Genomic DNA, 19,269 nt, shown 5'->3' with positions numbered 1-19,269 from the left:
TACTTTCCAATAGCCCCTCTGCCACATAAATAACAGTAGCAGTATAATGGCACATGATAGTTGGAGGACCCTGGTATCAGGGCCGGTCTTAGGATAGATGGTGCCCCGTGCGAAACCCACCCCATCATAAAAAAATGGCCCATAAAAAAGTATAATGCCACCCCATTGTACAATGCCCTATATAGTGCGCCACACAGAGTATAATCCCTTTTTAGTGCCCCACACACAGTATAGGGGGCCACCAGACATGTGTATAAAACAACAGTTCAGAGAACCCCACTGCGTATGGGGCTCTGAAGCAGATGGATGGTCACTCTGAAAAAAAGGCTTCAATTTGCACGGCAGTATCGGAATTGGACCACCGATGATTGGCAAAGGGTTGCCTTCTCCGATGAGTCAGGTTTTCTGCTCAATCGAACGTATGGACGTTGGCGTGTCAGGCGAGAAACATCAGAGAACAAATACTCCGTAAACATTGCTGCAAACATTGCTGGAAATTTCTGGGGATTTTTTTCATGGCATTCTCTGAGCCCACTCATCCATGTGAAAGGCACTCTGATCCGATTTGGGTATGAATCCATCGTTGCAGATCACGTCCACTCATAAATGCTGTTTGTCTTCCCTGGGGCAGATGTAATCTCACAGCAAGACAATGCGACATGTTACACGGCTAGAAATGTCCGACAGTGTTTGGAAGAGCACGATTAAGACGTCCAAGTACTTCTCTAGCCCCCTAATTCGCCAGACTTGAACCCAATTGAGCATCTGTGGGACCGTCTCGATCATCTTGTTCGCTCTATGGATCCTCCCCCACGCGCCCTCCAGCAAATGTGGGATGCACTGTAGTCAGCATGGCTCCAGATACCTGAGGCAACCTACAAGCCCCTCATTGAGTCACTCCCAGACCGTCTAACTGCTGTCCATACTGCACACGGCGGTTACTCTGGATTTGCTGCTGCTCATAATAATGTGATTCGACTGAGAATAATGAACTATATTCTTATTACATCACAACAGTAAACTATTATGGGGTTTCTGAGAGGGTTCATACACATATTCACAAATAGATACAGAGTAACTATACTAGAAGTCCTGCCACCCCTACCCCTACAATCCTGCAGCTAAACGTTGTGGACCCCAGGGTGATGGGCAGCATGGATAGGTCCGCTTTCTGCCGCCCGCTTTTATTACTTGTAGTAATGACAACCGTTAGGTGAGCAGTGTCTCCCCTGACTGCTAGCAAAGTTTGGGGCTAAGTGTGGAATACTTGGCACACGTGCCCAGCGCTGTTACACTAAGTAGTAGAGAAGGCTCCTGAACCCTGTACCTTTCCTTCACCACGGCATTACAATATACAGTATTATATAATATAACCCCTCAGCGGTTACACAACATGAAATCAGTGGCTATTAAATGCATAGGCCTAATGGGCAACCATCTTTTAACTTATCAGAGGGCTTTTCCCATATGACTTTCTCACATAAATTATGGGTGGACATACCATATGTGAGACCCAGGCAGCTGCATCGGGGTCCAGCAGGTAAGGGGGTCCACTATCACCCTTAAAGTAGCTAGTAGCATCCTACTGTCAGATTGCATGTAATGCATTGAGACAATGAATTTCATAGCTCACAATTACTGGAGGATGGAGAGACATAAGGGGATACTCTATGATATGGGAGATGATATATGGTTGGAGAGCTAAGGCTCATATACTGTTCTTTTACAGGGGCCCTCTGGTGTCTATGTACGCCCCTGTTTGGGGCAATATGTTCCAGGTATGTTGCAGGTAGGTTGCCCTCCTATCTTTAGCTGCTGTCAGCTCAATACATTTTCAAATCAGAAAACTAGAGGACACATCTGGAATGATGTTAAGTGTAGAGATTGACCGGCGGGTACTGTATATAGTAACTAATCATAGATGTATCTCATCATGTGCTGCATGACTTGTGGCTGCTCTATATGTGGCGATATCCTGACCCCTTCCACTGCTTTCTGCTTGAGTCTTATAAATATAAAAACATTCTGCCAGCATCCATTGTCACCCATGTCTGCAGATAATGACTGGATAATGTAACTTACTCAACTCCTTGTCTATGGCATTGCAGTGGTACGGCCGCCTCCAGTTTTGATTTAAAAGAGTAGGCCTAAATTAGGGCTACCGAACTTTCACCAATGGCGCTGTAAGATCAAAGGCACTAATGTGTCCGCTGCAAGTAGTTGCAGCAGCCGCCGGCATCCTGACTCCTCACGCTACTTCTCCCCAAGCGCTTGCGAATGCTTGTACCAGGTCTTGATGAGTTGCAAATGTTCTTGGCAAGGAGCACCTGCCTTAAATCTCGCTACGCTACTCCACCCCTAATCCCCTCAACCAATGGCCTTTGTGTCTATCTTCAGGCCAATACCTTTCCCCGTAGACTACTTGGCACCCCCAGACATGTGGACAGCTCCATTTAGACAAAAAGAAAAAAACATTACCTACACTATTGCTATCCCTGCCAACTATCTAAGACTCCCCACTACTACCCCTCTCTTCGTGGGGGCCACAAGGCCCTCCTTGTGGTTTCTTATGGGCATTTTGCCCGTTCATGACTTTTTCAGTGCAGAGAGCTACTAGCGGGTACTGTATATAGTAAGTAATGATGGACATACCGCATATAGATGAAATATTGCTTCAGAGAGTCCCCCTGGCAGCATGCAGCCGATCTTAAGTATTTCTGGACCAAAAAGTTTAAATTGTAAATATATTATGATGTGTGCCTAGTATAGTTCATCATATCAACAAATATATGTTCAGCCTATTGACAACATTGGGGTATTTGTCCCCACAGTCTTGCTTGTCATGTGTCTCTATAGGAACATTCTGGATGACATTAGATTATAGAATTTCTATAGGTTATTTGCTATAATACTTACATCTATATAGTAGATCTTCTAGCATGTCGGCTGTCACTGGTGCCACATATTCAGATGTTATAAATGTCTGTAAAATACAAAATGGGTTTAATGCATATACATAAAATAACCCCATATCTATAATGAATAATAATATATTTACTTTCACACATTTCATTTTCTATCACACGACGAGTCCAATAGCCTCTCTGCCACATAAATAACACCAGCAGTATAATGGCACATGATAGTTAGAGGACCATGATATAGATTTTATATCCGGGACCAGGAGCTTATAGTTATTCTCCTATATAAACTTATCCTTAATGGAATACATCTAATTTGTCTATTGTGGAGTCTTTTGGACTGGAGTCGAGAGAGTAGAACATGGGGTATTAGGTTTCTAGATTTAGATACCTGAGAAAATATTCATAAAAGGGTTTTTCTGACAGTTCTACAAACCTCAGTATATATATGGCTAACAATAACGAATAGTCACTACTAATCTTCTATATTACTGTGGCTCCTGCGCTGGTGGTTCTGTTGTCTTTGGTTACTAGACCACAGCGGTCATGTCAGTGTGGACGGCATGTTACTGCTGCAGTTATTATGTTACATCCAGGGCCGACCTTAGGTTTATTGATGTCCTGTGCAGTATCTTCTATGGGCCCCCTCCCACTTATGATGTACCATGTTGTACCCAAATAATTTAATCATATAGTGCCCAAATAACAATTATAACAACTAGGGATTGCATCTTTTTGTGTTTTTGTAGATTTGAGTACAAAGTGCTGGATCGGGAGTACAAGCTGTGGGTGCTCTGTGTATCTATGGTGGTGGTGCACCCTTCAGTATTGACCAGTAATGCGCCCTGTGTGATCGTGTAGAGATGCAGGAAATAAAATACACTGACCTTGGACTCTCCTACTGAATACGTTAGGCTGAATGTAGAATGTTATGTGATGTGAGGTGGAGGGCTCTGCTTATTCTTTGACCTGCCCTCCTGAGACGTGTGGTTGTCATCGACTCTTATGAGGAATTAATGCTAGGAATAAGGAAGACAATGTATTAGTACAAACGATGGAAACATTTTTATCTAGAGCAGAGACCTGACCCCAACCAGTGGCGGATTACCAAAGGTGTGAATGGAGTGACTGCCCAGGGCCCAGGGCTTTGGGCTGGCCCACAGCGATGGGGCCCCATATGCCCCTGAAATTGGACCAACCATGACGGCACATGGAGCCATTGTGATCCTGCCCTACCGTATGATTTCGTAGGCCATGGCCTAGTTCCGGCCTGTAGCCTCCGAGGCACTGGGAGTTTGCTGATGACGTCAGCGGCCCAGCGCGATGACGTCACTAAATTACAACGTCTGCGCAAGGCCACTGATTTCAAAGGAAGCAGAATGTCTGACCAGGTTCTTTGTCTATTAGGTGAGTATCATTTTTTATTTTTGTGGCGCAAAGGGGGCGCTATTAATGGGGGCATAAAAATACTTAGTGGAGGCTTACAAAAGGGGGCTTCCTTATTGTGGAGGCATACAAAAGAGGCATTCCTACCCAGGGCACAAAAAAGTGTCATTATAACTGTGAAGGGTATTGATGAATATTGCATATAGTAACTAATGATAGACGCACCTTGTATAGATGAGATATTGCTTCGGAGAGTTCCCCTGGCAGCAGGCAGCCGATCTTAAGGTGTTCTGGAAAAAAGGATAATTGTGTAGTTTCAAATCTTCAGACAGACTGACGTGTGCTCAGTATAGATCACCCAACAATGAAGGAAATGTACATTAGGGCTCATGTACACAGCAATTTCATGTGGACGGACCTGTATGGTGGCGCACAGACTGCAGTACTGGTAATGTAGACACTCTGTGTGCACTGTATGCTCCCCCATAAGCCAACGGTGTATTAGGAAATTACCTAAATAACAAGTCCCTTATATACTTCTAGTATCATAATATCTTCTTTATGGAGCATTTCTATAATAATACAGAGTTGCAGTAAAATATATCTGTAACACTTGTGAATTTTGCCGCGCAGCAAATTTGCAGAGTGTGAATTCAGCTTTAAGGAGTACAATATAGTACTCAAATAATGCAATCATACAGTGCCCAAATAACACCGCCAGACAGATATTGTCTGCCACACTGTAATGTAATCCATTATCAAGGGAATGTATCTGCATCCTGAACAGTGCCGTTTCCTTAGGTTTTTGCACCAACTGAGGGATTAGGTGTGCAGGCCCTGGGTGCTCAAGACATCAATGCCAGCAGTGCCCCATTCAGTAGTGACAGGTAATGCACCCAGTGTAACCGCACAGGTCGCACACCCCTAAGACCGGCCCTGGTTGACAGGTCTGTAGCATTAGGGAATTTGTTCCCACAGTCTTGTCATGTGTCTCTATAGGAACATTCTGGATGACATTAGATTATAGAATTTCTATAGGTTGCTATTTGCTAAAATACTTACATATATACAGTAGATCTTCTAGCATGTCGGCTGTCACCGGTGCCACATATTCAGATATCTAAAACGAATAATAATATATTTACTTTCACATATTTCATTTTCTATCACAGGACGAGTCAGACATTGAACACATTTTGTAATGTTAGTGTAAACCCAGGGAACATAACTATAGGGGTTAGGAGGTTGCAACCAGTCACACACAGGCCCTGGTGTCCATGAACATGTATAAGGGGGTCGCAATCTGGGCAAATCTGCAGTGCCCCCATCTCCTAGAGGAACCTTGATTACACTTTTGACCCCCTTGACTGCCCTTGACCATCAGGTAATGTAAAAACAATCCCTTTACTATCTTAAACCACCAGTGAATTTACACTGAACCCTTTCACAGCCTTAGACCACCAGATAAATAAAAAAAAAACAATATAAAAAGATGACCTAGTGGGTGCGAGTCTACTTTGCTTGTTGCCCAGGAGCCTATTTTCCATAAAACCAGTCTCTTCTGTCTGTGAGAGTGTAGATTATATATGGTATATGATACTTGGCTGGACCTGATATAGATTTGGCATCAAGGCCCAGGAGCTTAAAGTTATATCTCTATATAAACCAGAAATTAAAGGGAAACTATAGAGAAATGTGGAGTTTCTGATTCTCTTTTTCTTTTGTGGTGTCTCAAAATACATATAATGTGGATATATATAATGAATATACTGGGCATGCACCAAGTTTGCTGACAACAAATAAGTTTAGGTGGCAGCTTAGTCTGGATCCATAGTTGACCTCATCGGATTTCCAGGTTCTTGGTCTCTTTTCCTAATATATTACAGACTTCTAGCTTGTCAGTAATAAGAAGTCACTATATTTTGTGAGGGGCACTTTTTTTCTATTCTTCCATCTAACACCCCCAGTATTGAAGCGGGGAATATTAGGCAGAACAACCTTGTTTTCTGAGGGACAATGTGAGATAAATTAAACTGGGTTCCTGGATTTCAGTACCAGAGAAAATATCTATTATTGTTATTAACCATCCAGCCAGTAAATATGTGATATAACGTATTTGCAGAGATACAAGAAATATTCGGCACTTACCTTGGACTCTCCTACTTTATATGCTGGGCATTAGTTGGGCGCTCTTTATATTCTTTGAGCAGCCCTCCTACACCTGGACCTGAGACCATGATAGAGCTCCTCACTGTGTGGTTCCTCTTTTATTACTCCTGGAAATGTAAGAAGAAATTGACAACTGCTATTTACTTTTTTCATTGGCCATGGTCTGATACTATACAATCAGTGCTGATAGTTTCAGAATTTTTAGGGACATGGCCTATAATTGTTGTATGTTAAAAATGCATAGAAAAACTGGGATAATTTGTGCCAAAACGCAAAGTGAAACATGGTCAATTCACGGTTTTTGCTTTCATTTTCACAAAAAATGCTAATTAATCGTAACGGGTGAACACGGCTTAAGGAGTTTTTCAGGTCACAGATACTAATGTAGGTGACAACTTATCAGCGTGAAAATTCCTTGTATTATCTTTTAATGAAAATAGTCAAGCACGGGCGCACATGCATAGAGATACACCGGCTTATATGGGCCCGTGTTCGTCCTATCCTTTTTGCGGCTAGCTTGTGACAACCTACGCAGGACTCCACTCTCCAGAGAAACTACATTGTTAGGAACCAAGGCGGTGGGGAACTGGCCCAAAGGTCATGGGAAGGAAATGGAGAGGTAAACAAACATCACGCCCTTTTGTCCTCAGAAGCTAAATTTGGGCACCATAATTGAGGGCCCAGTTTGATTTTTGGTTTGGGGACCCCTATGTTCTATGTATAGCTCTGTATCCATGAGTAGGATTATGTGACTGTTTGGTGAACACCTTGGTGTCAAAAGACTAAGAGTATTCATGATAACTATGACTGCCTCCAAGTGCCAGGTATCTATCTGCTTATATGACATGAAGGAGTGCTATCTGTTTTCTGACCAGATAATTTGGGATGTGTATGAGTAATATTCATGAAAGGCAAATTAAAGGAAAGATAGATCAATACCTGAGTGCTGTATTCAGGACACTGGGCCGGCACCAGCACTTCTGGGGCAAATCGAGGGATCTGTTGAGAATAAAATACAAAGGTGAGATACTTGGTTTCCCCTTTAGACTCTGATAACTATCACTGCCTCCAAGTTTTTTCGAAGTTACCATTCTGCCTAAATCACATGAAGGAGCGGAATCACCTGCGGAAACTGTTGTTGGGGAGTTATGGGGAGTCGCTACTTTCACCATCGCATATTCACTCAATGAGTTCATGAATAAAGCTTAAAATGCAGGTTCAGTTTTATACTCAAATATTTTATCTTTTGGATAAGCTTTAGAGGACCTGGACCCTTAATAGATGCCAAAGAGTATATAAGATAGATAGATAGATAGATAGATATAATATAACCAGGCTGGTTTATCCGGTTTACAGAATCAGATATTCTATTAGTAAGATGTTTGTTTAATTAAACACATAATAAGTAATATGGATGAAAAAATAAATCTGACCTGTTCGCTGTATTCAAGGCACTTCCCAGGAAGTTGTGGCTCTGGGTCTTGTGCCATGACCTGTTGAGACAATATGGGAGAATATCATATAAAAGTCAATACCCACAAATTCAGTTTACATCTGTCTATAAGTATATTATTAGCATCTATTGGATCCATCTCAGTGAAAGTCTAACAGCAACATCTTCTATGAGAAAGCAAATGTAAACTTCCCTATGGAGGCTTATGCTACAGCTTCCTGGCCTTGAGGATACATCTACTGGCACATACATACAGAGTTTATATTCACTGTAGCCTGAAATGTGCAATAACATACAATAATATCATTCTTCTTACTATAGCACTTTATATTAATCCTCTTATATTATTGCCTATAGAAAATACCTCAGCGGTATGCCCCATGGCAGAGTTATTTGGTGAAGGAGGTGGTGGTTGTGACCTCCCTCATATTCTCCTATAGTGAGCATAGTCTGTAATCTGGCAAATATGGAACATGAACATTGAAGGGGTTTTCCGGGACTTTAATACTGATGATCAACCCTTAGAAAAGGCTATGGATAACAGATCATTGAGGGTCCAACTCCCAACATCCCGAACAAAAAGCTGAATGAAGGGGCCCCTTTATTGCTTACCAGGCACAGTGCTGTACATTTTGTAGAGGCTGTGCCTGGTACTGCAGCTCTCTAAGCTGCAATACTAAGAACAGCCACTACCAAATGCATGGAGTTTTGCCTGGTAAACAATGAAGAGAACATGGGGCTGACCACCAGGGGGGTGTGGCCCCGTTACTCTGATCATGGGGGTGCCAGGAGTAAGATCCCCATCGGATATTGATGGACTATTCTAAGTATAGGCCATCAATATTAAGGTCATGGAAAACCCATATAAAAGGTAAATAAGACCATTTTATACAAAGGACAGAACATACATATAAAATTATAGAGGATCTGACGTCTCTCCTGACATGTCTGTTTTAGAAAATACTTAAGAATTCACATTTCCATTCACACATTACTGATAGCTGCAATTTTCAGGAAATAGTAAGTTGTAACTTTAATGGGGAAATATGAAAAATTGAAATCTGAATGTAAAATCCACATGTTCAGTTGTTACTTCCGTTAATAGAAACATGTTACTGGATCTTGAACGGTTTGTCTAAAAAAAAATAACCCAACTCCCGACAATCATCATAAAAAATTCCTTCTACAATTTTATATGTGGTGAGATGTTTGTGTGGTTAGAAATTGCTGCAGTAATGTCCAGTGTGAATCCGGCCTTATATGAGAATTTCTAGAGCATATATATTTCATGTATCCAGTAACATGTATAATTAATAACACTGACATTATAGCTGATAAATGAGAAAATGCTGCATCTTACCTGTCAATCACAGTCATCACAGTCCTGGTCCAGATGTTATTGCCAGAAATGGTAGAAAAAGCCAAAAAAGTCGTGAGCTGTAGGATACACTGATCAAATATCAAGTGCAAAGTGAGTGTAATCCAGCTGTACATAGAACCTAACGACTAGTACTGTCTATGACATCATCAGTGACATCATAAGTGGCTGCAGTATCTGTTACATCATCGATTATCTCCTACTGGCTGGATAGACTGTCTGTGTATACACTGAATATAGGCATGTTACATGGGACTGCTGTTTTATAGACCTGGAAGAAAGATACGTGTGTTGCTATAGTGGCTACGACTAAGAACATGTAATGTATGAAACATGTAAGCTGTTACTAGATGGATATAAACTGATATACTAATAAAGGATATATTTGATTTAATTTCGTTTCACTTCTGGATTATCTAATTTTTAATGCTCTACAAAGTTACCAGACTATTATTCGCACACCGAGAGTTTATTGGACACATGCACGGCCTGGTGAGCAGATAAACTTCTTGTTTGTTTGTGTGAAGTCATGTACAGATGTAGCAATCCTTAACGGCCTTTTACACCTGCCGATATTCGGCCGGTGCAGCGCGCGCCGACCAACAAGACATCGTTGATCGGTGCTCATTTGCTCCTGTCACACAGAGCTATGTATGTGGACGAGCAGTCGTTACTCCTATCGCTCGTCCCCATACATTATTATCATGTCGGCAGTGCGTCTCCCTGTTTACACAGAGAGATGTGCTGCCGACAACGATAATATTTAACTTTTTTTAAACTATACGATCAGCATATGATAGAGCGTTTACTCGTTCATCTGCTGATCGCTGCCCTGTTTACACAGGGCAATTATAGGGGACGAGCGTACTATGAACGTTTGTCCGTCCGATAATCGGCCAGTGTAAAAGGGCTTTTATCCTGACTCTGATAACTTGCTGCAGCGCTGTAACTTACCACTTAAGCCATTGAAAACCAGTGAAAAAGTGAAATGTAAGTTTCTTGCCACTGTGTATTTAACACATTAAGTCAAGTTAAAGATCTCTACATCTGTACATAGAAGCTGACATATTGCAGAACAATTACATCAATAGTGTCACTTATATAAATTGGATCCCTGTGTAAAACTGTCACTTCTGGATTTAGAGGGGTCGTCTCTATTATTACAACCTTGTTTAGAAATTACGTATTCTTTTTATTTTGGACGCTACAGACACTGACCAATAGGCAACTATTTAGATAGACTAAGTGCCATTTATAATATTAGTATCGTCTTTTGGCCCCTCATATTCCATCCCCCGGTGAGGCTTTTACCTTTGCAACCCCTATTCTTATGCCCTTGATGATTATACACCGTTCAGTAATAACATTAACCCCTTAAGCCTACATGGCATAACTGTACGTCACGGATTGTCTTACATTATGCCATCATGACTTACAGTTACGTCATGGTGATTGTGCGGGCACATAAGGTATTTTTATATGAAGATGCCACCACAGATATCCTCTATTTTTATGGATACAAAATCTATTTACTAATGTTTTAACATTGATCTTTTTGTGCATTTATAACATTTGTAACAATAATATAAATGTAAATGGGTCTTAAAGGAGTATTTCCAGATTACACATTAAGGGCATGATCAAAATCTTATCTTCAGGCGTATTTCAGAGCTAAAATGCTCGTGTTACGCTCCGGAATTAACTTGAAATACGCCTGCAAACTGCTTCCCTTTGTTTTCATAAGGAAAATACACTGTGTAGTTCATATGAGGTGTGTTTCTTCACTGCTGAATTAAAAACACCACGTAAAAAAATGGTTTATAAAAAAGTGACATGTCCCTTTTTTTAAAAACACTTCAAAACAAGCTTCAAAAATCCTTGGAATATCAGTTCTAAAAACCGCCTGGATTCAAAGTCTGTTTAGTCTTGATATCAGCCTCGTGTTTTTCAGCCTAAACATCTGCGGTGTGAACCTGACCTAACATGTACGTTACCTGCAGACTTTGCCAAGTCATGGCTACTTGCTTGATTCTAAATTTCTTTGGGGAAGTATGCCCCCCCCCCCCAAATTTCAATTTATGCACTGAGCTTTGTTCTAGTGCTGTATATATGTACTGAGCTTGGTTCTGGTACTGTATTTATGTACTATGTTTTGTTCTGGTGCTGTATAAATATAGGAGCTTGGTTCTGATTGTGTATTTATGTATTAATTTGGCTCTAGTACTGTATATATATATATATATATATATGTACTAAGCTTGATTCTTGTGCTGTATTTATATTCTGAGCTTTGTTCTGGTACTGTATATAGGTGTTGAGCTTGGATCTTTAGATGTATTTCTGTACTGAGCTTTGTTCTAGTGTTGTATTAATGTACTGAGCTTGGTTCTAGTGTAATATATATATATATATGTATGTGTGTATATATATATATATATATATATATGTACTGAGAGTGGTTCTGGGGCTATATTTATGTGCTGAGCTTGGTCCTGGGACTATATTTATGTACTGAGCTTGGTTCTGGATTTATGCACTGAGCTTTGTTCTGGTGCTGTATATACGTATTGAGCTTGCTTTTGGTGTTGTATATATGTACTTAGCTTTGTACTGGTGCTGTGTTTATGTACTGAGCTTGGTTCAGGTAGAGTATATATGTATTAGCTCGATTCTGGTGCTGTATATATGTATGAGCTTGGTTCTAGTGCTATATATATGTATGGAATTCCATTCTGATGCTATATTTATGTACTAAGCTTAGTTCTACTGCTGTATAAATGAATTGAGCTTAGCTCTGGTGTTGTATTTATGTATTACCTTGGTTGTGGTGCTGTATATCTATACTGAGCTTTGTTCTGGTGCTGAATATATGTACTGAGCTTGGTTCTTGTGCTGTATAGATGTACTGAGCTTGGTTCTGATGCTGTATTTATGTACTGAGCTTAGTTCTGGTGCTGTATTTATGTATCAAGCTTAGTTCTGGTGTTGAATATATATATATATACACGTAGGTTAAAGATAGGATAGCACCTGGTGGCCCAGAATGTCTGGCGTTCCCGAACGCAAGTGGTGTCCATACCTTTCCTTAACCCCTTAAGGACGCAGCCACTTTTGGACCATATGACACAGCCTCATTTTTTAAATCTGACGTGTGTTACTATATGTGGTAATAACTTGGGAATGCTTTTACCTATCCAAGCGATTCTGAGATTGTTTTCTCGTGACATATTGTACTTTAAGTTAGAGAAAAAATTTGGTCGATATATTTAATATTTTTGTGTGAAAAAATTAGCATTTTCTAAATTTAAATGTATCTGCTTGTAAGACAGATAGTTATACCACACAAAATAGTTACTAGCTAACATTTCCCATATGTCTACTTTAGATTGGCATTGTTTTTTGAACATCCTTTTATTTTTCTAGGACGTTACCAGGCTTATAAGTTTAGCAGCAATTTCTCAAATTTTCAAGAAAATGTCAAAAGTCAATTTTTTTAGGGACCAGTTCAGTTCTGAAGTGGCTTTGAGGGCCCTATATATTAGGAACTCCCAAAAATCACCCCATTTTAAAAACTGCACCCATTAAAGTATTCAAAACAACATTTAGAAAGTTTCTTAACCCTTTATGCGTTTCACAGAAATTAAAGCAAAGTGGAAGGGAAATTTGCAAATTTAATTTTTTTTGCAGAAATTCCATTTTGATAAATTTTTCCTGTAATACTGAAGGTTTTTTACCAGAGAAACACAACTGAATATTTATTGCCGTGATTCTGAAGTTTTTAGAAATATCCCACATGTGGCCCTTGTGCGCTACTGGACTGAAACAAAAGCCCCAGAAGCAAAGGAGTACCTAGAGGATTTTTGGGCCTTCCTTTTCTTAAATTATATTTCAGGCACCATGTCAGGTTAGAAGAGGTCTTGTGGTGCAAAAATAACGGAAACACCCCAAAAAAGACCCCATTTTGGAAACTACACCGCTTGAGGAATTCACAAAGGGGTGTAGTGAGCATTTTGACCCCACAGGTGTTTCAGAGATTTCATTAAAATTTGGCAGTGAAGATGAATAAATTCAATTATTTTCCAATAAGATGTAGATTTACCTCAAAATGTTAAATTTTTTCAACAAATAAATGAGGAAAAGCACCCCAACATTTGTAAAGCAACTTCTCCAGAGTATGGAAATACCAAACATGTGGTCATAAACTGCTGTCTGGGCAAGCAGCAGGACTCGGAAGGGAAGGCACGCCATTTAGCTTTTGGAGCGCTGATTTTGCTGGATTAATTTCTCTGCATCATGTCGCATTTGTAAAGCTCCTAAGGTATCAGTACAGTGGAAACCCCCCAAAAAGTGACTCCATTTATGAAACTACACCCCTTGAGGAATTCATCTAGGGGGTGTAGTGAGCATTTTGACCCCACAGGTGTTCCATAGATTTCATTAGAATTGGGCAGTGAAAATGAAAAATCGCATTATTTTCCAATAAGATGTAGCTTTACCTCAAAATTTTTATTTTTTTAAACAAATAATCAGAAGAAGCACCCCAACATTTGTAAAGCAACTTCTCCAGAGTACGGAAATACCAAACATGTGGTCATAAACTGCTGTTTGGGCAAGTGGCAGGACTCGGAAGGGAAGTCACGCCATTTAGCTTTTGGAGCGCAGATTTTGCTGGATTCATTTCTCTGCACCATGTCGCATTTGTAAAGCTCCTAAGGTTACCAGTACAGTGGAAACCCCCCAAAAGTGACTCCATTTAGGAAACTACACCCCTTGAGGAATTCATCTAGGGGTGTAGTGAGCATTTTGACCCCACAGGTGTTTCATAGATTTCATTAGAATTGGGCAGTGAAAATGAAAAATTACATTATATTCCAATAAGATGTTTGGGCAAGCGGCAGGACTCAGAAAGGAAGGCACGCCATTTAGATTTTGGAGTGGTGGATTGATTTCTCTGCTCCATGTCACATTTTTAAAGGTACCAGTGCAGTGGAAACTCCCCAAAAGTGACTCCATTGGGGAAACTACACCCCTCAAGGAATTTTTCAAGTGGTATAGTGAGCAGTTTGACCCCACAGGTGTTTCATACAAAGGCAGTAAAATAATAAAATTTAGATTTTTTTCAAATTAAATGCTGCTTTAGCCCCAAACTCATAATTTTCACAAGGGGTTAAAGGAGAAAAAGCACCCACAGGTTGTTATGCTATTTCTCCTGAATACGGCAATACCCCATTTGTGGAGATAAACTGCTGTTTGAGTATGTGGCGGGGCTCAGAAGGTAAAGAGCACCATGCAACATCTGAGGCCTACTACGATGGCATTTACTGCCCTGTGTCATGAAAACAGAGGCTCTGGGGTGTCAAAACATTAGAAACCCAGAGAAGTGACCCCATTTATGAAACTAAACCCCTCAAAGAATTCATCTAGCGGTATAGTGAGAAGATTTAGATTGTAATGTAACACCTTTCAAGGTATTCATCTAGGGGTAGAGTGAGAATTTTTAATTTGTAAAGTGACAACCCTCTAGGTATTCATCTAGGGGTATAGTGAGAATTTTTAAATTGTGAAGTGACAACCCTCTAGGTATTCATCTAGGGGTATAATAAGAAATACTTTAACTTTAGTAAATAAGGAGGACAACCTGGAAAACCTGCAATGGAGGGAGAGGGAATGGCAGGTACCACTACCAACCTACCCACCATTCCATAAAATCCAGCCTAAAAAATAAATCAAAGGCCTCAGCAAAAAAAAAATTTGCAACCTGGATGAGACAGACACTCCCTCGGGTCCTTGGTATAGTGAGAATTTTTAGTTTTGTTTTTGGTGTTTTTTTACAAATTTTGAATGATCAAATTTTAAATGGGGCTGGTCAGTAAAAAAAATGAATAATTGGTCATGGCCAATATGGGAGACAGAAAAGGTGAATGAAGAATAAATAAATAAAAAATCCAAGGAGGTATGATATATTTTGAAACATTGTTTCATGCACAGGCTGGGATTTGTGGGACATGTCTCACAATGGTATGTGGTGTCCTTACGAATGCCTCGCTTGGCACACACACAGCATTTTTTTGGGGGCTTCTGTTTTTTTTCAGTGGGGGGGATTCCTGTGGAGAAATGCTGACATGGAATTATCCTGCTGACAGAAGAACCGGATGAACTGCCCTCCCCTTCCTGGTCACCAAATATCAGGGACTTGATGACCTTTTCCTGAAATTGCAGGAACGTATCCCCACTGCCAGCGTATCTGTAGAGGACAAAGGCGTTGTATGCTGCCATCTGTGTAAGATGCACAGACAGCTTTTATACCATACCCTGGTCTTGCGCATGGCGCTGTATGGTTTTATAACCTGGTCAGACAGGTCAACGCCACCCATATATTTGTTGTACTCCTGTACACAATATGGTTTGGGAACTTGGGTGGTGGATCCGCGTACAGTGACAAGGCTGCCTCTGCTGTCGTGAATGCTGGTCAGTATAAGGACGTCCCTTTTATCCCTATATTTCAGGAGGCGCAGATCGTTGCTGCAGACAGCTCTGCTCTCTCCTAATTTTAGGATCTGTCCCAGAAAAGTTTTGGGGAGGCCCTTCTGATCTTTGCGGATTTTTCCGCACGCCAAGGTGGATCTGGACGAGAGAACTTTTAACAATGGGACACTATTGTAAAAGTTGTCCAGATAAAGATGATATCCTTTGTCAAGTAAAGGATGGATAAGATCCCATACGATCTTTCCACTAATTTTGAGGAAGGGGGGCATTCTGGGGGATCTATATGGGAGTCTATTCCCTCATAGACCCTAAAAGAGTAGGTGTAACCGGTGGCACTTTCACATAGCTTGTAGAGTTTTATGCCGTACCGGGCTCTTTTATTGGGTAGATACTGCCTGAAGTGCAGTCTACCCTTGAAGCTCACTAGTGATTCATCCACCGAAATATTTTGTTGGGGGTATAAACTTGGGAAAAATTTTGGGTGTAGTGGGCAATCAATGGTCTTATTTTATACAGCCTATCAAAATTTGGGTCCTGTGTGGGTGGGCACTGACTATTGTCATTGTAATGCAGGAACTTTAGGATGGTTTCGAATCGCTTCCTTGTCATTACTGTGCGGTAAACGGGGGTATAAAATATCAGGGGACCAAAAGTCTCTAATACTGGGCTTTTTTATGAGTCAAAAACTTAAAAATAAGCCCCAAAACTTCCGCAATTCCACTGGGTTTGTGGGGTTCCAATTTTGGCCTCTCCCATAAAATGAGTTGGGATTCTGGGCAATAAATTGTTCCGCATAAATGATGGTCTGCTGGACAATTAGTTCTAAAAAGGCATCTGAAAAAAAAAGTTTAAAATAATCAAGGGGGCTGAAACCCGTTGTTTCAATTTAAATGCCTGAGGGGGCTGTAAATTCAGGCACCTGGGGGGTATAATTGTCCGCAGCTTCCCAGGTCAGCTCAGGCAGAGCAGGACCTACGGCTCTTCTTCGCCGACTGGGGGGTGCAGACTCAGAGTCACTGGATGCAGATGATGAAAGCACGAACTGTGCTTCACCTTCACTAGCGCTGTCCGTATCGGCACACAGCATTTCATATGCTTCCTCGGCTGTAAAGACTCTTTTGGCCATACTAACTAACTCTTCCTACCTAACTAACGAACACATTATTTTTGTAACTTTTAAAAAAAAAATGTTTTCATTTTTTTTTAAAATAAACTCTTTTTATCAAAAAATAAACTGCTGTCTGTTGACATGGTGACAGTTTGAAGCTTCGGCGTAACTGTACGCCCGAATGCGGGAAATCACTTTGATTCCGGACGTACAGTCATGCCAAATCGTGGGAAGGGGTTAATGTGTTACTCCACGATCCAACAGGAGCATAGCGCTCCACGTACCTCTTGATACTTTGAAGGCACGTTCTTCTGGTACCAATATTAGTACACCATTCCTCTTCTACCTACAACAAGTGACCCATTCTTTGCCCACAATATGAGAAAGAATGAGGGGCACAACGGCAATTCGAACTGGAAAAGATTTGCTTTTTCAACTTGTGACAAACTTGTATGTATTCTAGACTATCAGACTATCAAAATGAATTTAACAACATGTATGCAAGCCTTCAGTCCATGCACACATGGTGTTAAAAAAAATCCAGCCTCTTCCTACCCCTCTTCCTAACCGGCCATTCCATCTCCAGAATTGGTGCATTTTCAGGAGTATTATTACACCAATATTTCCTATCATCTAGTTTAAAGACAGGAAAGTACCTGATGGCCTACAATGCCTGACGCTCCCGATCGCAAGTGCTGTCTATACCTTTCCTAAATGAGTTACTCCACGATCCAACAGGTGCGTAGCGCGCCAAGTTCCTCTTCATCCTTTGGAGGTGCGTTCTTCTGGTACTAATATTAGTACACCATTCCTCTTCTACCTACAACAAATGACCCATTCTTTGCTCACAATATGAGAAAAAATGAGCGGCAGAAACGCCAATTCGAGCTGGAAAATATTCACTGTTTCAACGTGCGCCAAACTTGTATGTATTCTAGACTATCAGGCTATGAAAAATGAATTCAACAACATGTGTGCAAGTCTTCAGTGCATGCACACATGGTGTTAAAAACTAAATCCGGCCTCCTCCTACCCCTTCAGCTGGCCTATCGATCTCCAGAATTGGTGCATTTTTAGGAGTATTATTACACCAATATTTCCTATCATCTAGGTTAAAGATAGGATAGTACCTGATGGCCCAAAATGCCTGACGCTCCCGATCGCAAGTGCTGTCCATACCTTTTCTAAATGTGTTACTCCAAGATCCAAAAGGTGCGTAGTGTGCCAAGTTCCTCTTCATCCTTTGGAGGCAAGTTCTTCTGCTACCAATATTAGTACACCATTCCTCTTCTTCCCACAGCAAATGACTCATTCTTTGCCCACAATATGGGAAAGAATAAGGGGCACAACGACAATTCGAACTGGAAAACATTCTTTGTTTCAACGTGTGACAAACTTGTATGTATTCTGGACTATCAGGCTATGAAAAATGAATTTAACAACATGTGGGAAAGCCTTCAGTGCATGCACACATTGTGTTAAAAAAATTCCTACCTCCTCCTACCCCTTCAGCCGGCCATTCCATCTCCAGAACGGGTGCATTTTCAGGAGTATTATTGCACCAATATTTCCTATCATCTTGTTTAAAGATAGGAGAGTACCTGATGGCCTAGAATGCCCGACGCTTATGATCACAAGTGCTGTCTATACCTTTCCTGAATGTGTTACTCCAAGATCCAAAAGGTGCGTAGCGTGCCAAGTTCCTCTTCATCCCTTGGAGGCGCGTTCTTCTGGTACCAATATTAGTACACAATTCCTCTTCTACCTACAACAAATGACCCATTCTTTGCACACAATATGGGAAAGAATGAGGGGCACAACGCCAAATCAAACTGGAAAACATTCTTTGTTTCAACGTGTGACAAACTTGTATGTATTCTGGACTATCAGGCTAGGAAAAATGAATTTAACATGTGTGAAAGCATTCAGTTCATGCACACATGGTGTTAAAAAAAAAACGGCCTCCTCCTACCCCTTCAGCTGCCCATTCCATCTCCAGAATTGGTGCATTTTCAGGACTATTATTACACTAATATTTCCTAACATCTAGTTTAAAGATAGGATAGTACCTGCTGGCCCAGAATGTCCAACGCTCCCGATTGCAAGTGCTGTCCATACCTTTCCTAAATGTGTTACTCCACGATCCAACAGGTGTGTAGCGCGCCAAGTTCCTCTTCATCCCTTGGAGGCGCGTTCTTCTGGTACCAATATTAGTACACCATTCCTCTACTACCTACAACAAATGACCCATTCTTTGCCCACAATATGGGAAAGAATGAGGGGCACAACGCCAATTCGAACTGGAAAACATTCTTTGTCTTAATGTGTGACAAACGTGTATGTATTCTGGACTATCAGGCTATAAAAA

General features: G+C 40.9%; 1 long non-coding RNA gene across 1 annotated transcript; it reads right to left on the bottom strand.

The window, feature by feature from the left end:
* Positions 1 to 2,265: 2,265 nt before the first annotated feature.
* On the bottom strand, positions 2,266 to 9,383 carry LOC142740476 (uncharacterized). The gene is made up of 9 exons (XR_012880711.1): positions 9,290 to 9,383; positions 7,910 to 7,969; positions 7,416 to 7,475; positions 6,456 to 6,583; positions 5,370 to 5,427; positions 4,533 to 4,597; positions 3,809 to 3,940; positions 2,917 to 2,983; positions 2,266 to 2,717 (listed from the first exon to the last, which is right to left on the bottom strand). It is a non-coding gene; the product is annotated as an uncharacterized LOC142740476 (long non-coding RNA).
* Between the last annotated feature and the right edge of the window lie 9,886 nt (positions 9,384 to 19,269).

Source organism: Rhinoderma darwinii, chromosome 2, assembly GCF_050947455.1.
Source record: "Rhinoderma darwinii isolate aRhiDar2 chromosome 2, aRhiDar2.hap1, whole genome shotgun sequence".
Taxonomy (NCBI): Eukaryota; Metazoa; Chordata; class Amphibia; order Anura; family Rhinodermatidae; genus Rhinoderma; species Rhinoderma darwinii.
This window is presented reverse-complemented; position numbering and strand designations above follow the sequence as displayed.